General features: G+C 42.2%; 1 protein-coding gene and 1 pseudogene across 1 annotated transcript in view; both read right to left on the bottom strand.

Annotated features, from left to right (window-relative positions):
* The window catches only part of GRIP1 (glutamate receptor interacting protein 1), a 606,542-nt gene extending 584,709 nt beyond the window's left edge, over nucleotides 1-21,833 (bottom strand). The window contains exon 1 of the mRNA XM_061639804.1: nucleotides 21,606-21,833. The gene's annotated coding sequence lies outside the window, so the exon portion shown is untranslated. The remainder of the gene's footprint in view (nucleotides 1-21,605) is intronic.
* Nucleotides 17,908-18,026, bottom strand: LOC133363425 (5S ribosomal RNA; annotated as a pseudogene).
* Nucleotides 21,834-22,885: the final 1,052 nt, after the last annotated feature.

The raw sequence follows: 22,885 nt of genomic DNA, 5'->3' as shown, positions 1-22,885 counted from the left end.
CTCAGGTCATTTCAGTGAAATGAAGTACCTATTTTCAACTCCAGATAAAGCCATTCCTGGACAAGGACAGCCTGCTCTAGTAACCTCCCATTTAGACTATTGCAGCATGCTCTACATGGGGCTGCCCTTGAAGATGATTCAGAGATTACAGCTAGTGCAAAATGCAACCACCAGAATTTTGACAGTTAAAGACCATACAACACTCAAGGACCTACGCTGGCTGCCTATTTGCTACAGAGCCAAACCCTTTGATACCATTTGTGTTAAAGCTGGTTTTACTCTTCAGTATGTAAAGTATCTTCATAGCAGGAAGGAAGCTTTAAAAATTCACATTCTGTCATTTAAGATCCTCATCTGTTGCAAATTCAGGGTGGCTTCAATACAGTTACCTTTTTCCTTGTATAGCAATTTTTAATGGTCACCTCAGGCTGGAAATAAAGGCTGAACCTGGTTATGTGAATGAGTTCAGCACACTGTTAGCTACTTTGCTTCTAGAAAGCTTTAATTATTCTTTTTTACCTGTTTTAGAGGCAGGCGCATTAGCAGCAAACAATTCACAAAGGCTGGAGAGGATGTTATGTAGCTCTTCCCTCAATGTCTTTTTGAAATAATGAGTGCAGCAAATAAACCAAGTCCTACGGTTGTGTTGACGCATGAATATTGAAAAGTGCACACATTTTCACCCATACTATGGATTTTGGCACAAAAACATTTTATTGCTGCATATTGTGTAGTGTTCTATACACAGGGCCTGTTTGGATTTTACTCTCACTGTTCACATCTATGAGCAGAGACCAGCAGGGGTTCTCAGCCTTGAATGTTTCTTGCCCAACATCTCCTCCCACTATGTATAGAAGGGGACATATGAACCAATGGACCACAATTTCCCTTACCCTGTGTTCTCTAAATATGGATGTCAGATGTCAGAACAATCTCCATATCCATTACGTTATATCTATAAAAATATTTCCATGTTTTCCTCAAGGTACCAAATTTTAAGTTAAAAAACTGATGCAACAAATTACTGATGTGAATCAGAGTTGAAGGAAAAGAATCTTGCAATTGACTGACATAAATAGAAGTAAACATTATAAATGCCAGTAAAGCAGAGTGTATTGTATTACAGCCACAATCATGTAATCCCTAATGATCTATTACGGAAATGACAGAACTGCTTCCAAAGCAAAAGCACAAAATAAGAAATGCTTTTCAATATAGTTCACTTCAAATAAGATACTAACCCTGTAAGGGTTTGACACTGTACTTTCTCGTCAATAAGTGGAGAGAGTGTGTACCAATTTCAGTTTACTTAAGGTATACATTCCACAGTGTCACTTCTGCAATACAGAATGGGTGAAATATCCCATACTGACAGATCATCGAACAAATGAAATAAATGTCTGTGGTTGGAAAAACTAGTTGTTTATTGCAGCCTGAAACAGTTTTTCAAAATTTTGTTCAAGAGTATAATCCTATGAACTGGTTTGTAATGTATTGGACTAGACTCATAATTCCCAGCTCCCAGTGCCAAAGTGGCTGCAGCCATCTGCACTGATGTTTCAGTGCATGGAGGATGCCTTACACAGTGCAAGAACACCACAAAAGGCACACTTTTAAAAAATGGAAGGATATCAGCACCAACAGCACCTTTTTGGACGCTATCTTATGAAGGCAGGCCTGGCACCATCACTGTTGTTATTCACTCAGACCTTTGGAGCTTAATTTCTGTGTTTTTAAGTCAGATGCAGATGAACTGGAACTTAGTTTTCTGCATTTTGTGAGTATTTTAGGATGTTTTATTATTGTTTTAATACCTATTTTTAATGTTTGTAAGTCACTTTGAATTCATTTTTTTTTTTAAAAAAAACTTAATAAATCAGCAGCAGCAGCATTCTAAGGCCAACAGAGTGGCTTAAAGTACCTATTGAAATCTTGCATTACTAGGTGCTATGGCAAAGGGATTTCCTTTGCTTTTTAGAAGTAGTCATTTTAATGATTGTTCTGTTGCTTTTAAAGGCTTTTTATGCTGCTGTACTTCACTCTGATGTCTTGTGAGAGGGTGGTATATAAATACTTTTATAAATAAATCAGTAAATATGAATCAACATGGGTTGGCCAGCTTAATCTTGTTTGTTTCACATAACATGCCATGGGATGCTGACCCATTTTCTGTGGCAGTTCAGAAAGCAGGGGAGAATGTCCACAAGCTGGGAGGAAAAACAAGGTGCCCTGGAGACTCCTCACCATGGAGATTATGAGTAGCCGAACACTCCTAGTACTGGATGGTTCTAGTGTGGAGATGTTGTCCAAAGGGCAAAGCTGTCTGCATTATGCACAGCTGTAGGTGGATTATATGGGGAACCTCCTTCAGACCCATCTCTCTCTGCAAAGGGAATGGGCTACCACCCTTTAAGTGTGCTGATTAAATTATTCTGGAAGGGAGGCAATGCAGCTGGTTACTCATACCAGAATCCCTGCACATTTGGGTCACGGCCTTCCCATACATGTTTGTCTTAGGTTGTTTGGTTTCATTCTTACCATATTCTTTTAAAGTTGCTGCTGGTTTTGATTCCATTTATCATCTGCCTTTTCCTTACATGCCCATTAATAACCAATAAACCAGCTCACTAATTTGCCAAGTTAAAGATGTATTGGATCAAGCATTTATATCAGCACACAGAAAGTTATTTTAAATATGAAGGTTGCTTCCCCCCCCCCTTTTCAGCATAACAAACACATTCGGTGTGGTGTTGAACTTGAGTTCAAATTAGTGTTCTACTAGCAATCTTACTGGTTAACCTTGGGTTAATCACTCTCTCTCAGCCTAACCCAACTCACAGGACTGTGACAAAGGGTAAAAGGGGATAAAACCCTACATACTGAAGTAGACCTCCAGCACTATCTGCAGTGTCTGTCATGTTCTGACCCAATGCTGGACTGCAGGGAGAAAGAGGCAAGGCAAATTGAAAGTTGCTAGACCATGGACAAGTGAACAACGTGCTGGGAACTGTAGTTCTGTGAAGGGTAAACTACAGTTCCCAGGAGTCTTTGGGGAAAGCCATATGCTTTAAATGTGTGGTGTGTACACAGTCTCAGAATGGAGGAACAAATTTATTTCATATTAGAGATGTTGGAATAATGTTAAATAACTGAACTAACTATTGAACATGTAGAAGAAAAACAATCCACAATATGACTTTATGGAAAAAGTATTTTCAGATCAATGCGAGACATAATTAAGTTGTCACTCTCCTGAAAAGTCACTCTCCTGAAAGCAGAGATGCTTCTTCAGTAAATACTCTAATCTAGCATTTTCCCAGGTGTGGGCCAGAGCAGAATCTTTTAGATGAGCTGCACAGTCTGTGGCCACCACTAGTTTCTCCTCTCTCCTCTCATTTTGGCAGCACATCAAGAGAAAGATGTAGGGGAGGACAGCACAAGCAGAAAGGGAGGAGTATGGGGAGGAGACAGAGCAAGCAAGCAGCACACAGGCACAAAGGGTGGGGAAAGCCATTGCCTTGGTGGAAGGAAGAATGGAACATGCTTCAGGCAGTTTAGGAATTATAAATTCATTTTCACCTGCAAGGTGCCTTGTAAAGTGGTGTACATGTGTTTCTGAATTAAATTTTCTTCCCCCAGAGAACAAGCTGGAAAAACCCACAAAAAGTAAAGGAAGTTATGCTGGCATGGTTGTCCTCCCTTTTCAGACTTCCAGTGGAGAAGTCACAAGTGTCATTTGCATAGCAGTCAGCAACCAGGGCAGAAATGCAGAAGGAATATAAAGGTTCTGTGAGAACAATCCTGTTCTGATGGACAAAAATGGAGCAGCACATTCAATTAGCAAAGGAAGTGTGCAGGGGGGCATGGAGAAGGGGAACCACTTGTGCGTCAGGTGAAACGTTCCCAAGATCTATGAAAGTTCTATTACTGCTAATGCTGGAGGGTGTCGCACAACTGATGTAATCTAACATATAATCTAAGGCGATTTATCTTTTTCAGTATTTATTAATCTGTGTTTCAGTATTTATTTTCTAGAAAGGTAGTCGTGTTCATCTGTTGAAGACAAAACAGTAGAGATCTATGTCATGCATCTGATGAAGTGAGATCCAGCCCAACCCAGCCACTTTTATCCATTCCCTCTCCCCTAAATTGAAGGTAGTCACAGTGGGCAGTTTTAGAGGAAGAAGGAGCAGACATTTGCCCCAAAGTCAGCAGGTATAAGACATTTGGGGGGAGAAGAGGGTCTTGGCCCAACTCTTGCGCCACCACAGCTAAACTTATCAGGGGCACATTGCACTTGGCCAAAGCATAAATCAAAGAGAGACAGTGGGTGGTGCCAGCAGCAATATCAGCATTATACCTTGTTGCTGAGACAGCAACAGCAATAGGAAAAAAATGGGGAAATCATAAGGGGACAAAGGAGAGAGATTTTCCCCCAAGGCAGGTATGGGGCTTTGGAGACAAGACAGCAACTGGGCCAAGGTCAATTGATACTTCAGGGCTCCAAGGAGCAGTGGTGGCATTTTCTACACCATATTTGCTCTCAGAAAAAAGAGTGGTGTTGTTACTTAATTATTATGGGATCAGGCCTCATCCCTCTGCTGTCATTGTGTGCTTGGCTCCACCCATGTAGGGTTGCCAGATCTCTGTTTTTCAGCCTGAGATTCCAGTTTTTGGGGGTCCCCTCCAGCTCTCCGGCTGACTCACCTTAATCTCCGGACTTTCAGCTTTCATTTAAAAAAAAAATTAAGTTTCTAGGTGGTCTGGTTTCAGAATAGGGTTGCCAGATCTCTGGTTTTCTGCCGGAGTCTCTGGCAAAAGGGGGCCGTCTCTGGCCTTCGGCCATAGTTTCTTTGAAGACATTGATCTCCGGCTTTTGAGCGTCCCCCTCAGCCATGCATGCGTGATTAACACACGCATGCGTGAAGGCTGTGGCTGGCCGCCTTCCCGCCCTTTTCATTGAGGCAGGGACTGTCACTGGAGAGACAGGAGGACTTGAGCCGCCGCCATAGTCGTTCGTTGAGCAAGGTGTAGCCGCCGCCCCTGCAGGCCCCCCCGAGCAGCAGCCCCTGCCCGCTCCCGCCGCCCACACAAGTACAGGTGAGGGTGCTGAGTGGAGGCTGTAGCCGCCTGCCCGAGCGAGGGCAGCCTTCTGGCCCGCGTCTCCTGGGCCGCATCTGCCATGACGTGGGCGCCTTCGTCAAGTCGCCGCCCTTGCAGGGCCCCCCCCAGCAGCAGTGCCGGGCGTCCGCTTCACCCCTCATGCTGTGGGCGCCAATGGACGGGAGCGGCCGCGATGGGGCTGAGCAGTCTCTGCCTGGGGGGCCCCATCGCAGCCGCTGCCGGCCAGTGGCAACCAGAGCACCTCACCATTTCCAGAGGAGGGGAATTGGTTCCGAGGTAAAAAGGCCTCTCGGTCTGGTAGGCCCTTGGTGTGTGTGTGTGTGTGTGTGTGTGTGTGTGTGTGTGAGAGAGAGAGAGAGAGAGAGAGAGAGAGAGAGAGAGAGAGAACCTCAGAGAGGGGCTGAAGACCCTCAGGGACAGGGCTGCATAACCTCAGAGAGGGGGGGCAGAGAGAGCGATGGGCTGCATAACCTCAGAGAGAGGGGCGGCGGCTGTGGGCTGAACAATTCTCAGAGCTGATGTGCCTGTCCCTCCACCTTTATCTTGCTGTAGATAGCCGAGACGAGGTCCAGAACATCCAAGAAGCACACACAGCGGGATCGTGGTAGGCATGCCTTTATAGAATTAATCCATTTATGGCATCAATCCATGTCTTGTTTAGCCTTCCTCTTTTTCTACTCCCTGCTATTTTCCCAAGCATTATTATCTTTTATAAAAGATTATTCTTATTTTGTATAATCTTTTATAAGACGTTTCATCTTGATGCAATTAAAAACCATTCAATTGCTACAGCAGGCAAAAAAGTCATTAAGTGGTCTGCCAAGACCCACAGTAATGTTCAAGTAGTGGTGGTGGTGAGTTTGCAAATCCCTGATCTATCGCCTTGCTGTCTGGTTGTGAGCTTACAGGATGCGTTTGACTGGCCAGGGTTGGATGCTGGGTTTGAAGAACATAAGGACAGCCCTGCTGGATCAGCCAAAGGCCCATTTAGTCCAGCATCTTGTTTGCACAATGACCACCTAGATGCCTGTGGGAAGCCCACAAGCAGGACCCGAGTGCAGCAGCGCTGTCCCCACTTGTGATTCCCAGCAAATGGTACACAGAGGCATATAGCTTCTGATATGAAGGGCCTTTACTCTGATCCAACAGGGCTTCTCCAGCAGCATTGTGGCATACTTAAGAACATAAGAAGAGCCTGCTGGATCGGGCCAGTGGCCCATCTAGTCCAGCATCCTGTTCTCACAGTGGCCAACCAGGTGCCTGGGGGAAGCCCGCAAGCAGGACCCGAGTGCAAGAACACTCTCCCCTCCTGAGGCTTCCGGCAACTGGTTTTCAGAAGCATGCTGCCTCTGACTAGGGTGGCACAGCACAGCCATCACGGCTAGTAGCCATTGATAGCCCTGTCCTCCATGAATTTGTCTAATCTTCTTTTAAAGCCGTCCAAGCTGGTGGCCATTACTGCATCTTGTGGGAGCAAATTCCATAGTTTAACTATGCGCTGAGTAAAGAAGTACTTCCTTTTGTCTGTCCTGAATCTTCCAACATTCAACTTCTTTGAATGTCCACGAGTTCTAGTATTATGAGAGAGGGAGAAGAACTTTTCTCTATCCACTTTCTTAATGCCATGCATAATTTTATACACTTCTATCATGTCTCCTCTGACCCGCCTTTTCTCTAAACTAAAAAGCCCCAAATGCTGCAACCTTTCCTCGTAAGGGAGTCGCTCCATCCCCTTGATCATTCTGGTTGCCCTCTTCTGAACCTTTACTTGTGTGCAGGTCTGGATTACCCACTAGGCCCCTGCATTAGTGCCCATGAAACTCCTACAGGCCTACAAGAAAGTTTGGGTTCTACAAAATAATTTAATTAATGCAAATTATTGTCTGATGTAGCAGTTTACTCAGCCTTGACCCAATGAACAACAAACATATGTCTTAAGTAAATGTAGATTAAAAACTCACTTTGCAGCTGTTGTTGTTAGCAAAATCACAGATTACAACAGAGGAGCACAAGCCAAGATAGCCATGAAGCATTCTCAGTACACGAGATTTTGGCGTGAGGGACAAAATGATAAAATCTGACAGCGAAGCAGTTTGCTTCTCTTCAAGATACCCAGCTTATAAATGATGAGTAATAAAAGTAGAGCTCAACCCACAAAAAGAGTGACTGGACAACCAGCCAGATGGGTTTTCCCAGCATTGTTGTCTTTTCTAGTGAATCACGTCTTCTCATGATGTGTCCAAAGTATGATAACCTCAGTTTCATCATTTTAGCTTCTAGTGATAGTTCTGGTTTAATTTGTTTAACATGGCTGCAACCATATCTACTCAGAAGTAAGTCCTATTGAGTTCTATGGGGCTTAGTTCCTTAATAAGCATGTTTAGAATTGCTGCCTTCAGGGGCATCCATCTGTGCTCCCATCTAACATCTCTGCAACACTAGGCTCCTTTCTTCCTACAATGGCCTGGCCTGAAGGCATGTAAACCCTTCTTGCCAGAAGCAAGTAAGCTAGATTAAATGTTCCCTAAAGGCGTTGAACTGTGACCAGGGTTCGAATCCTCACACAGCCATGAAGCTCACTGGGTGACCTTGGGCCAGTCACTGCCTCTCAGGCTCAGAGGAAGGCAATAGTAAACCACCTCTGTCTGAATACTGCTTACCATGAAGACCCTATCTGGGATCAACTTGAAGGCAGTCCATTTCCATTTTGCATCACCCTAAGCTTGTGAGAAAGAATGACCTTGTCACTTCAGATGGACCTAGGAACACCCTATTTTAGGTAAGATTTCTATTTTAATCTCCAATCAGAGAATTTTTTTTTAATGGTATGCTCCAAGCAAATGTGGTTGATATTTAATGTATCATGCTTAATGACGTCACTAGGGCCCGCCCCGTGACGTCACTAGGGCCCACCTCCATTTTCTCAGGTTTTTGGATGGTTCCGACCTGGCAACCCTATTCCAGACATACACACCAAAACGTCAGCTGCCCCCCCCACAACTTCTTGGTTGCTCTAAGTTCTGCTCTAATCCCTGCCCTTTCAGGTTTTTAGCCAATAAGAAATCAGGGTTGTGATTGACAAGGAATGGTAAAGACAAAAATGTAGAGTCAAATTGAATTGTCTGCCTTCAAGTCGATTCTGACTTATGGCGACCCTATGAACAGCGTTTTCATGGTAAGAGGTATTCAGAGGGGGTTTACCATTGCCTCCCTCTGAGGCTGAGCGGCCAGTGACTGGCCCAAGGCTCAGAAACGTGCTTTTCCCTACTTTTCTGAACATCTCACAGATTGAATAAGTAAGCTTTCAGTCTTTTTCTCTCCTGTGTGTAGGAGTCAGACGGATTTAAATTTTGAAGAGGGCAGTGTTTTGCAAACTTCCCAAATTGAAGCTTTAACCCGCTTTTCTCTTCTCCCAGGCATTTTAACAGCATTTGAATAACATGTGTTTTTAACTTGTTTATCTGTTTTTATGGGTTTTAATTGTTTAAATTTGTATACTTGTTTTTAATGTTTTTAATTGTTGTAAACTGCCTAGACAGCTTCGGCTATGGGGCTGTATATAAATGCAATAAATCATCATCATCGCCATCTAGTACTTGATTTTCCAGAGAAAACATACCCTGAGTAAACCTCATTGAATTCAATAGGACTTCCTTTTGAGTAGACATGGTTAGGATTGTACTGCAAATTCATGGGTTTTTTGAGTGAACATAGGAAAGAACTGTGTTTGTGTTGTATAACTTTCTCTGCCCCTCCAATCCTATTTTTAAAGCAATTAGGCAGGGCTTACTTAGGTATCGCTGTTTTTATTATGCTGGAAACTAATACTGTTTTTATTTTTTTAATGTTCTGCAATGATCAACTGGTTTTGACAATAAGCTATTATATGGGGTGTATATTTTTACATCTCCAATGTGTGTGCGTATATGGGAATCTTTCCAACAACCCTGTGAGGTAGGATTGCAGTCTGGAAACCAAGGCAGCTCACAATAAGAAATAAATCCCTTTAAAATCCAATAACCATAAAAACAAGTATAAACAGTTGCAAAAGTGGCATGATTTTGAATTTTGGGTTGCTTGAATGAAGTTGCTTATCATTTGAGGTTGCAGTTCTGTCCCTGTTTGAGTAAGCCCCACTGAATACACTGGGACTTGCTTCTGAATAAATAAACGTAGGATTGCACTATAAATATCTTTCCAGGTTGTGTAAATAATAAATATATTTGACAGTCATGCTTATACAAATATTTCTTCATTTTTCATATTTTTGGTTTTTGGTTAGGAATCCTGACTGATTGTGGGATGCTTAGTTTTCTGCCTTACTTGTAGGAATCTTGTTGTGGTTGGTGCAGTATTGCATTTAAGAAATGATCACTGTCTTTTCTTTTCTATTTGCCTTTCATTTACCTTTATTCCTCACTCCCTTTCATCCATAGAAGCAACAACAGTGGTTCCATGTGCTCTGCTCAACCTTCTTAAACCCACTGATGTTTCACCTTGTTGTTTGTTTCTTGTCCAATAGTGGTAAAAGAGAATTCACATACTGGGCAGCGTGGTTGCAATTATTGTTGTTCCTAAGCTACTGCCTATGAAGGTAGACCAAATCATGTGTGTTTTCTCTCTGTCAATTATATTCACTGGAATTGGGTTGGCTGATAAAGTGAGTTTATAGCAGCCCATAGGGGAGACAGAAAAGGGTAGAGAATCTTCTTATTTTATTTATTTATTAGATTTGTTAGACGCCCATCTGGCAGAGGTTAATCTGCCACTCTGGGCGACGTACAACAAAATACAATACAATCCATGTAAAAACGGGACTTCCGGGAAGGGTGACTTCGCCTGTGCCTGCTTTTGAGACGAGCTCTCATCTCAGAAGAAGCTTTTTCACTTTTAAAATCAGTCAGAACGTTCTTTTTGACTGGTAAAGATTTTCTCCCAGGCAGGGAGAAACGTAGAGATTAACCACAAAAGCCTGTGTTAGTTGGGAGGACTGGATTTCATTAATTTATGAGAGAAGGTTCAGCCAGCAATGCCGGACGGATTTTCAAACAAGCTCTAACTGATTAAGCGACACGTTTATCTTTTCTTCAAAGAAAAACGGATTCTAACAGGCAAGCACTCTTCTTTCTATTTTTTTCATCTGGTTTGAATTGTTGCAGCAAATAGAGATTTGTCAATGAATCAGCTATAAAGAATTTCTGGGTGAGTTATAACTTCTCTTTCATTCACGAAATTAAGGAGGAAAGAAATTGAAAAAGCTTATCTTTGTTTTGATTGCAAAAAGCTGACCTGGAATTGTGAATTTTAAAGATACAAACGGATGAGGGATTTCTATTCCGAGGAGATAAATAAATAAATTTGATTTATGAACTTTGGAGTATTATATGTCTGGGACTATTTTTTTTTGGTCTATTTCATTTTGACGAATCTGCTTGTTCACGACGCCACTAACTGTTCTGAAGCTGTGAACTAAATTTGTTTTGCATTCCTGAACATATAAGAGATAAGGCAGACTGTGTTGTCTACACTGTGATGTCATCAGGCCTGAAATATTAACCCAATTGTTGCTGAAATAAGAAGTGGTTTTTATTTTTTCTTCGTGGTTTTAAGAATGGCAATCAAGAAAGTGGCTGAGAATCTGGAAGTAATTATGTTTCAGAAAATAATGGATGAGATTGAGATAACGAAACAAACCCTGAGACAGGGTAGAATGGAGATGAAAATTGAATTTGGCAAAATGAACCAGGAGCTTAAAGAAATAGGGGATCGTGTGAGAGAGGAGATTGGTGAGATCAGAGATGAGAAAAGAAAAATTAAAGAGAAGATGCAAGCCCTGGAGATTGGAACAAATGTGGAATCGGAAAAAGACCTGGATTTTATGGATATTAGAGATAAAGTTTACTGTTTGGAATTCAACGTTGTCTCTGAAGAAATTAATGAAGATATTAGAGATATTAATGTCTTGGATAAATTTTTGGACTGGAATGATGTGATGGAGCTTGACATAGAAAAAATCTATGGAATTAACTACAGACATGTGACAATGGACAAACTCTCAAGAGATGTGCCAGTGCATTATGTAAAAAAAAAGAACAGAGATATGACTTTACAACAATATTTCAGCAACATATTCAGAATTGATGGCAAGGAAATATTTGTGAGAAAGGAAATTCCCATTAGACTCTTATTATATGACTATGGCTATGACAGCAAGATTATTATGGGATACTGACAATGGAAGAATGGCTACTGAAATTACTGGATTTAACAGGATTATTGAAGATGGAAGATGGAATTAACATTGATAATGGAAGAATGGCTATTGAAATTATTGGATTTAACAGATTTGATGAGATGGATTAAATATTTGTGAGAAAGGAAATTCCCATTAGACTCTTGTTATATGACTATGGCTATGACAGTAAGATTATTATGGGATACTGATAATGGAAGAATGGCTACTGAAATTATTGGACTTAACAGGATTATTGAAGATGGAAGATGGAATTAACATTGATAATGGAAGAATGGCTATTGAAATTATTGGACCTAACAAATTTGATGAGATGGATTAATCAATATGTTTATTTGGAGAAAAATTGATAGATATATTTCTCAAGGAAGTGAAACCTCTCTTTGACTTTTTGTGGAAAGAATAAAGTAATGTTTATGAGATTTGATGATTAACTAAGATAACTACTGGAGGAAAGTGATTTTGTAATATAATTTAAGAGACAGGATTGTTATATATTGTAGACCTATAACTGATCTGCGACAAATCGGAAGTCAACATTTTATTTTATTGTTTAATTATTTTTGTTTTGTTTTGTTATGTTTTTGAAAATTTGAATAAAAATTAATGATAAAAAAAATACAATCCATGTAAAAACAATTCAAAAAGTAAACAGTATAAAATTTAAAAACTGAATACTCATTCTTACTCATTACTCAGACCTCTTTCTGCAGTGAAGGGTCAAATCTGTAAAGAAATTTGGATGTTAAAAGGTAGGGGCAGGGCATTCCAGGCAGGGGGTTGCCAACCCTACTTGGATATGGATATCTTTGCAGAGGATCCCTTGTCAAGCTTTACTAACAACACAATCTAAACCATATCTACTGAGAAGTAAGTCCCATTGAGTTCTATGGGGCTTAGTTCCTTAGTAAGTGTGTTTAGAATTGCAGCTCTTCGGGGGCATCCATCTTTATTCCTGAGTGCTGCCATCTAATCTCCACAACACTAGGCTCCTTTCTTCCTACAATGGCCTTCTGGTGACTGACCTGGCCTGGCCTGAGGGCACTTGAACCCTTTTTGCCAGAAGCTAATTGGCTAGATTAAATGTTCCCTACCCAGGCTCCATCTGCCTGCAGGAAACCTGGATTACTTCCCCAGACAAAATGATCCTACCAGATTACGTACCCTTTTCAATCTCGGCGACCAAGAATACTAAGCAAGGCCGCCCTAGTGGGGGCCTCACAACTTTTGTCACTAGTTCCTTGGCAGTGACAACTGCTCAGCTTCCACTAATACTTCCAACCTTTATGCTGGCCCTTAGGATAAAGGGCATAAGCGGCGGCCCCGTGATTTGCATTAACATTTATCTACCTCCTCTGCATGACTTTACTGATCTGTGGGTTAGGATGGATGAAGCCCTCTCTTATATAGAGACTCAGTACCCATATGACAGAATCATTTTATGTGGGGACTTCAACGCCAGAATAGGCAACTCCTGGCAGCTTAATATCAACTCCTCTAATCAAGCCCACCTCATTCAAAACCTTCCCTCCCATAATTCAATACAAAACCTAAAGTCGAACAAGCAAGGCTCCTTACTAATTGAACTCGTATCAGCACACCTTCTGGAAATACTAAATGGCTCTATATATGACCAATCCTTGGGCTCCTTCACCTATTGGACACCACGTGGCTCTAGTGTGATTGACTATATACTGGTCTCTCAGCTGATACTAAAAGATATTATAGACTTTAAAGTCAACATAAGGACTGAGAGCGACCACTTCCCGCTCTCACTCAGACTTAAGGCTCCTAAGAGTAGCCCGATATACCCTCTATCTATAAAGCCAGCTGCCCCTGAAAAAAGAGTCTTTTGGTCAGACAGGAGGTGCAAATCAGTCGCTCATCTACTGGAGAGCGACACATTTCAATTAATACGGTATGAGGTTTTGAACGAAATTCAAGACCCTTTATTGGCATTTCAATCCGTTCTATCTTTACTCAGGCCTTATATGATCAATAAAAATAACACTCCTTCCAGTAAATTCCAACCGAGCCAATGGTTCGATCAAGACTGTAGAGAGGCCAAAAAAATTCTAAAAAAATCTCTCCAGTGGTCAATCAAGTTCCCGTTCCCCCCAATCTCTTATGGCCTTCAAATTAAAGAAGGCCTCTTACAGAGCCTTTTTGAAGGAAAAAAAACTAGACCTTGCTGAATCTCATTGGAATCTTTTAATAAAGTCGATAAATGAGAACCAAGAACGCCAGTTCTGGACTTTAGTAAAGTCGGGACAAGGGCTGAGCAATATTCTTAAGCCCGACATAATTTCGATTTCAACTTGGCAAGCTCACTTTCAAAACCTCTATTCCTCAATCTCATCTCCACACAATATTCTCCCAATGTCAGAAATCAAGAATTTGCCGCCATGGCCCCCAGTTTCAATCCAAGAAATAAAATCACTGATCGACTCATTAAAAAATGGAAAAGCCCCGGGTGAAGATTTTCTCTTACCAGAGGTCATTAAACAATTCTCCGACTGGTGGGCCCCATTTTTGGCCCGCTTATTTACTAAAATAAATGACACTGGTGCAATCCCCGAGGGCTGGAGATGTAACATCATCATCCCTATTTATAAAAAGGGTGATCCCTCTAACCCTGCCAACTTCCGGCCAATCAGCCTGCTGAACGTAGTTTCTAAACTCTACGCCAAATTTCTTTTAATTAAATTAGAAGACTGGGCTCTGACACAACAGATCATTCACCCAGAGCAGGTAGGCTTCTGTAAAGGCTCCTCCCCGATCGATCACTGCCTAACTCTCCATTTTTTGGCAAAACAGTCCATCGCCGGTCCCACCCGACATTTATACGCAGCATTTGTTGACCTGGCTGCAGCGTTCGATTCGATTGACAGGAACACTCTGTGGCACAAGCTGTACAAACTGAACATTGACCCCCGCCTTCTATATTTAATTCGTATTCTATATGTCAATACATTTGCACTGGTAAGAATTCCCTTTTCTGGAGCCCTCACCGACCCGATCGAGGTAGAGAGAGGTGTTAAGCAAGGTTGCTTGTTAGCCCCCCTGCTTTTTAACCTGTTTTTAAATATTATCCCTTTCTTATCAGGACCTCAATTTTTTTCCCCCTCTATTGGCCAAAGGAAAGTCTCGACACTTCTTTACGCCGATGACATGGTCCTCCTTTCCTTAGTCCCTATCGGACTTAGAAAGTTATTGAGATCTCTACAGACCTATTGTTCAAAGGCTTGATGTATCATGCTTAATGACATCACTTGGACCCGCCCCATGATGTCACTTGGACCCACCCTGTGACATCACCTGTACCCGCCCCATGACGTCACTTGGACCCACCCCATGACATCACTCGGTCCCCAAAATCTCAGGGTTTGGGATGCCTCTGACCTGGCAACCCTAACCCCATGCCACTGCCATCTCCCTACATTTTACTAATTGCTCCTACAAAAAAAACTAAAATTTAAATGCAAAGGTCAATAGGGTTAAAGACCTATAATTAAGATGCAAGGACTTCTGTTAAAAGAAAAAGTACAGTAATATACTATCTATATATATGTACATGTTATATATATTCATATTGGAGAAGGAGACATCTCATACTATGTTGCTTAAATTTCAGTGTTTGTTATTCACCAAGTATTCTTTATGTCTCATTCTTAAATTTATCCTATTGTTAAAATCAAAAGTGCTGTTTCAGCTGCTTACAACTGCAACGCGCAAGAATTTTATTGTCTGACTTGCTTATTAGAATAGAAATCATTTTGGTCTTCAGTAAAAGATTCACAAGATACTGGGGGTACATATTAATTCCTATAAATTCTTTCTGACTAGTGAAAGAAATAAAAACAAGTAGGCAGAGCACAACACTAAACGGCACACTCACCTCTGATATGACTTTTCTAGTCTGGAAATTTAAAAAGAGAATCTAAAAAATATATGTTAAAGTCCTAATCACATGTATTCTTGTTTTCCTTTGATTTGTATTCTCATCTACAGAATAGCTGTTTGTAGTAAGCGAGCGGTATAACCAAGCATATGCCTATCTCCTATGACCTGTTTACCCCTCGCTGGATCGTCACCTTGCAGTGGTGAGTGGGCTTGAGTGTTCCAGTGAACTCTGTGAGTGATGCTGTCAGGAGTCATGTACTCCCAGCAGGGTCACCCATGGCAGTAAGGTCAAGGGAGAGGAACCAGACAAAGAACAATCCAAGAAAGTCCTCAACGGCAGAACAGGTGGAGAATAACAATGTGTATGTTACAACGTCTGTGAAGGCGGATGAAGGCTGCAGCAGATAAAAGACTTCCAATAGTCGTGGTATCCATGCCATTGGATCAAAGCCTTTTTCTGTCAAGATTGTGTGTTGATCATCGTGCACCGATCTCCCCACATAAAACAAATTCACGCATAGCATCTTCCAACCAAAACAAAAGTCCCATGGCGATCGGCGGGTGGCAACAGGGGCAGGACTGTGAAATCTGGAAGCCCCTAGTCATGGACCAACACATGGGTGGTGGATACAGACTCAGTCGTCCTGGCTCAAGGACCGAGGCAGTTGAGTAGTTCAGCAGCTATATCCATGACTGAGCAATCCTATTCAGAATCCACTCTGCTCACCCTGTATGGGGAGGAAGCTAGAAAAGGTGCCCTAAACATAGTCTGCCTCATCTCTCTCCCTGACTGGATTACTGCATCCAGTGGGGTCACCACTTAGTGGTCGCAAAAGACAAATGAACTTTGGAACGTGGAATATACAGACTTTGCTGGACAATACAGATAGTGAACGTCCTGAACGCAGGACTGCCATCATTGCGAGGGAGTTGAGACGTTTTAATATTGACATAGCAGCACTCCAAGAAACTCAAAGAGCAGGAGAGGGGCAATTGAAGGAAGAAAAAGGAGGTTACACCTTCTTCTGGAAAGGACTGCCTGAACAAGAACGACGAATACATGGAGTAGGCTTTGCCATTAAAAATGATCTTGTGAAGCTCTTGTCAGAAGTTCCTACTGGCATTAATGAACTACTCTCAACTCTCAGATTAAAACTCACCAAAAACCAGCAGGCAACTATTCTAAGTGCTTATGCACCAACATTAGATACTGATGAAGACATCAAGAAAAAAATTTATACCCAGCTGGACACCATCTTATCAGAGATACCTAAGGAGGATAAAATTACCCTCCTGGGCGATTTCAATGCAAGAGTTGGACGTGATTTTGATTTATGGACTGCATAGTTGCCTCCTAGACCAGCAGTACCAGCTCTCAGAAAAGGGTGGTGCTACTTTGGGAGTAACAGTATTATCCATTATTCCATGTAGCTCTTGCATATGGACATTATTGGTTCACTGTTCTATATTTCCATGTGGAAGTGGTAACCATGACACAATATTATTATTATTATTAAATAGTTCTATACTGTTTTGATATTAGGAGACTCTGTCCTGCTTCATTACATACATGTTTATTATATACTTGAAAGCATGTGTGAGGATGTCATGCCAGCTAACCCCACTCTCTTGCTGATGATACATGAGCAGGCCATAAACACATAGGGCTCCTTCATTGAATATGCTGCTGGTGAGGGGCTAAGCTGGTATGCTTATTGGCATTATGGGCCAGCACAACCCCATGACTCCATTACATGAGTTCCAACCTGTGGTGCCAGTCATATGAATCCCCATGTCTATGTTGATACACTTGTAATGAAAACTAAGTTAACAAAATGATAACTAAACTTAATTGTAGAGCACAAGGAATATTTACGAGTGCACAATACACAACCAAATGAGAGATAATTATACAGCCACAGGAGTGGCTCTATACTATAGCCAGCATAGATTTTTCACATTCCACAATGTTAAATTGCAAATACCCCCCATGCCTTTCTGATGCTTCCCATAAACTCATTTCAAAACAAAACCTTACAAAACTTATACTCCTGAACTCAGCAATGCTTGCTTAACAGCCCTCTAAATTTTCATGGCAATACACAAAATAGCCAGAGAGAATCCAGAGCTCAAAGTGTAAAAAGAGAGAGAAATAACCCAGATCCCTTTTGGACTTTTTTCTGTCAGAGTTCTCATAATCTGTTGAAATTCATTAAAAATCAGCCATATTCACAGAGTACCTGTAATCCTATTACTGACCTTGCCCCATACTCTGACTTCATCATCTGCAGCTTAAAAGTGAAAAAAATACCTGGCTGATTTTTAATTAATTTAAGAAATTTAGCATTGATCTCAATGACCTTGGGCCAGTCACTACCTCTCAATGTCAGAGGAAGGCAATGAGCTCCTGCTGGGAGGAAACATGGGATATAAATCAAATAATAAATAAATAAAAATGGTAAACCACCTCTGAATACCGCTTACCATGAAAACCCTATTCATAGGGTCACCATAAGTCGGGATCGACTTGAAGGCAGTCCATTTCCATTTCATGAATCTTTGGGATATATTCATAGGGTTTTCACGGTGAGAGGTATTCAGAGGTGGTTTACCATTGCCTTCCTCTAAGCCTATGGCACCCAGTATTCCCAGGCGATCTCCCATCCAAGTACTAACCAGGCCTGACCCTGCTTAGCTCCTGAGATCAGACAAGATCAGGCGTGTTCGAGGTAGTATGACCGTAGACTTTGTGGCTTATAGTGTGCATGAATAAAAAGTGTAAACGTGTAAGAGTGTATGTTAATTTTCCAAGGCAAAGAAAGAGATAAGAGGTTACCTTTTATGGAAAGAAGTGACTAAGGAGAAAAACCAATGAAGTTCAAGTTGGCTGTTGAATTATTTAGGGTTCCTTCTGGAGTATTTTGAAAGAAAATGCAATCTGGGTACTTTCATCTAGTTCACTGAGCTGTTGAAGTGGATGATAGATGGCAAAATCACCTCTTTGAAGACATTTACCTCACAAAAGCACCATAAGTTAAATAACAGACTTTCCAGTATATTTGTTTATTTACATACACACTCCACAAAATAAATACATATATTTGGAGTAGGGAATGCATACTCTTTGAAAGTAAAGGACCACTGCAATGATAGAAAAAATATGTTAACCTGATTTTTATACATGAACTTCAGAACAGAAATATTATCTGCTAACAGTAGAGGGAGATGTAAGCAAACTGGCTTTGAATCAGATTTTAACTGTATTTGTAATTGCTTTTCAAATCAACACCACAATAAACACTAACTACATATCTTCTTTTCATTACAACACTGGCCATTTTTGGTTAGTTGAACAGGTTTATCTGGTCTCCTCTTCATATCCTAATTCAACACCAATTATTTATTTTGATCACTTAATTTTTCCTTACATCCAAAAGTAAGGAGAGATAATTGAATCTGAAAAAAGCACTGAAGTTTTGCTGAATTGATTAGCTGAGCTAGAGCAATATAAAATGAACTCTATTTCAGAAACCGAAAGTGTATTTTTATTTACACCATGGGAAAAGAGAAATAATTTGTAAAAATGGGTTTGTTGAACTCTTATGAAAATAAGCTGAACAGAAAAAAAAACAAATTAAATAAACAAGCATGAGAACTGTTTGCAAGGCAGCATCTCTACTGGTGCAGAAAAACATCAAAGAAGTAAAGACAACCAAATGCAATTGTTCACTGAACACTACAAAAAAGGAGAAAGACAGAGATAAAGCAAAAGGCACAATATCCATTCCTGATTCTGATTTTTATGCACAGAAATTACTGTTTGGTTATTATTATCTTTACCACAAAGATTAGATCATCTTGAGGTTTTTTCCTGAGCTAGCTCACAACACAGCCATTTATCTACTACTGTTTTCCAGAATATGTAAGTTCATTCAAGTGCATGTTGCCTTTTGATGGGCGTTTATTATACTATTATGGTAATGAGAGAAATCATGTAAGCTATCTGTTGCTGGAATGATTCTGTTTCAATTAATGTAAAAACTAATGGGAATTTTTGTACTTGGTTACTTTTGTCATTTACCAATAAAGTAGTAACACATTCTATACTCAGTCAGAGCTAATCATATCTTTCTTGAAACAGATCAGGATGCCTCATATTTAATGTTTTCCAATTACCCCTGTGAAAAATGCTTTCTAGTTGATCTATGCTGCTAATATTCCCATATATATCCAAAATGGGAATCAGTGAAGCAATATATTTCCCCTACTCATCAGTCAAGTCTTACAAACCAAAAATCTGCCCTACCATAGAAGACAATACATGTTATATTTTGCCAGTAATATATTAAAAAGCCTGCAAATTCTAGCACATCACAGCCTAAATCTGGCAATTCACCCTTAAATATTATACACACCAAATATGACCAACACAATTTCTGGGTAAAGTAAACCCTATGACAGGGATTACCTCTGAATTCATTATGAAGCTGTAGTTTGAATCTTTTAAGGAATCCAAAGCAGTGCTAATTTTGAAAAGTTACCAGATGCCTTCAAATTCGGTGTGTTTTAACCAACAATATTTAATAGAAATCAAATAAGCCCACACCAAATAAGCCCACATTGGCATACAAATCCTTATTTTGTTGCTGCCAGTTGACAATCTTGTCAGAATCTCAGAGCTCTCAGGCATCCTTGAAAGTAGTTGCCCCCACCCCCTCCACTACATGTCACTAAAACCACAAAAATATTTCCCATACCATTGACCCTAATAAGAATAAATTACAAGAGTATGTTCCAAATTCCAGACTTCCTGCAATTCAGATTTCTCTCGAGGGTGAGTTCTTTGCCAATTACTTCTGGGCAGTTGGAAGCTCTCTGCACAGGTAGTAGTTGGTGTTAAAAGCTTGGAATCTAGAAGCCCCTTGGCCACCAGTGCAGATTAATGGTTGCTCTACAAACATATTCAAGACAAGTGTGTGCAGAATACAATTTCTGACAACACCTGAATTACAGTTTTTAACCTGGACAAAGTACAAGCCACAACAATAACAGCAATCAAACATCCTGCAAGCTTTCCCACAGCATCCAATAAAAACAGTGAGCTTACAACATGAAGAAAAGTTCAGGAGTTGAAAACAAGAGTTTTCTTTGGTGCTGGAATAAGGAGTGCCAATTATCAAGAATATGAACACAGAACAATAATTTCCCTTATGTCAAGGAAATCTCTGGATAAGAAGGCTGTGTTTACAGAATCCTACGCACCCATAAAGTCCCTTAAAAAGAACTATTACTCCACCACATTTCTTGAAATTTCCAAGATAAATCCTAGAATATCTGAAATAAAAGCCACCCCTTGCTTGTTGTATAGACCTGTAAATATCTAAAAGTATTTCTTTGCTTTAATGATGGAGAATCTAGCCCTTCTAACTATGGGCAGTGCTTTATCGGAGAGTCACACATTCATAGTTTGGTGCCACTTCACCACAAAATCTGGACTGGATCTGGATCTTTATGCCAGAAGAAAATAGAACTCTGCCCACCCTCTTCCTCTGCATCCTGTATCACCTCCCCTGGCACTGGGGCCCTATGACTTGCTATGCAGACTGAGGGGGTCATGGTTCTGCCTAGATTTTGTGTGGCTTGGGGGGGCTGGATGCCTTGAATCGCATCCCCTGCCACCCTCCCGCAAGCAAAACAGCAAAACCAAAACGTGTGGACATGCCCGAACTCTGCGCCCTCACTCAGCTACTGTTGCCCACCAGTGCAAGCGGGTAGATCAATTTCAGCACACAAGCCCCCTCTCCTTCCTCCCAAACACACTCGCTGTTGGCCCAAGATGTCTCTGCAGAGCGACTTTCCCGGTACAGAACAAGCCACAGCCGCCACCCCCCGCCCGCGCCTCGGGACTTAAAAACTTCGCCAAGTCTCTTTGTATCCCAAGGATACCAGGGGAACAAACAGAAGCCAGGCCCCACGGAGTGTCTGGCTGAAGGAGAAGCACCGCCAGACTGCCACCGCCTCCCTCCCAAACTGGAAACAAGCCGCCAGGCAAGGCACCGAGGCAAATAAAAGTTCACGCGCGGCAGAAGGACGTGTCGCTCCCTCCTGCTTTGCTCGCCCTCAGGTGCTTCTTTCTGTCAAGATACTCCCCCCCCCTGCTGGGCAACCTCTCTTCCCCCACCTCACCGCCTCCTGGCGCCGTGCGAGGGAAAGAGTACCTGAGGGAGTGGAGGGAAGGGCTGGCGAGGGAGGTGGTGTCTCCGTCAGCCCTTTCCTGCTGTGGCGCCATCAAAGCCCCCTCGCGGTGCCTCCCGCGTTCACTCACCTCTCTCCTGCTCGGCTTGCAGGCAGACGGGGATGTTCTTCTTCCAGCCCGGCATGGCTCCTTCAGGGCTGCGGCTGAGGCTGCGGCAGTAGTAACAGCAGCGGGGTGCACATTGCAGTCTACGGCCGCAGCACCTCCTATTCCCCGAGCCACACGCCTGGGGAAACGCGGTGGCGGCTCCTCAAGGCAGCCGCGGCTGGAAGGGGACTGAAGTGGAGGCGCCCCTGCTTCGTGAGACGGCTAATAGCTGCCTTCTTAGTTCAGGGAATGCGCTGGTAGGAGAAGGGAGGAAGGAAGGAGGGCAAGGTGGCGGCACTGCACGCTCCGGGAGGAGGAGGAGGCTCTCCCTGGTTCAGCTGGGGACATACGCGCGCAGAGAGGGGTGAATGGAACCGAGGAACGGGGGGGGGGGCGTCGCTTGCCTCGCCTCACCGCCACCAGCAGGTGGGAGTGCTGGAGTTGCCGGCTGCACAATGGAGGGAGGGAGAAGGAGCGGCGCCGCCGCGCTGGGCTCTTTTTCCCTGGGGCACCGCAAGACTGTCTGCGAGGAGGGGGAGCCGGGCAGCTGGCGCGCATCTCTTTGGGAAGAGCGGGGCGCCCAATTCTGTGACAGACAGGCAAGCAGGCACACCCTGACGAAAGAAAATCGGGGTAAACACCACTCTGCTTCTTCCCCGCGCACACCCGCATACGCAGCCATGGGTGAAGCCGACACTCAAGTGGCAAATGGCATCCTCGGTGCTCACTCACTACAGCTGTCGTGTGGATACTAATTAACGAAGAAAAGAAAAAAGATGCTATCAACTTTCCCCTACTCATTCGGTTGTTCACCCCCACTCTCCTCATCACCACGCCCAGCCTAACCTCATTGCTGCTTTCCATGAAACTTAATGTTAGTACTTTGTTGCAACTCGAGTCTACCCATACTGTAGTCTACTACAGTGAGTAAACTAAGTTCAGTGCGCTTCGCTCCTGAGTATTGGGCATAGGGTTGTGTTTTTAGCGGGGCTGCTGTCGTCTAAACAGATCAAAGGTTTCCACTGAACCAACCCTAGAAGATAGGCCTAGAAACGCAGCAGGATTTGTGCGCCTCTGGTCACACTCGCTCTTTCCCCAAACTGTCTTTTGAGCATATTTTGGCCTTTTGCTGAAAGGGGAAGCAAGGCAAAACAAACAAGATACCCAAATGAGGGGTCAGTTTGTACATAATGTTATCTTGGAGGCATAGTCACATAGATATTTTTATTAAATGTCAAGAGGGAGAAAAGACTCTCTGGATT

The sequence above is a fragment of the Rhineura floridana genome, chromosome 8 (assembly GCF_030035675.1).
Source record: "Rhineura floridana isolate rRhiFlo1 chromosome 8, rRhiFlo1.hap2, whole genome shotgun sequence".
Lineage (NCBI taxonomy): Eukaryota > Metazoa > Chordata > Lepidosauria > Squamata > Rhineuridae > Rhineura > Rhineura floridana.
Note: the sequence above shows the minus strand (reverse complement) of the source record. Positions and strands in the feature narration are given on the sequence as shown.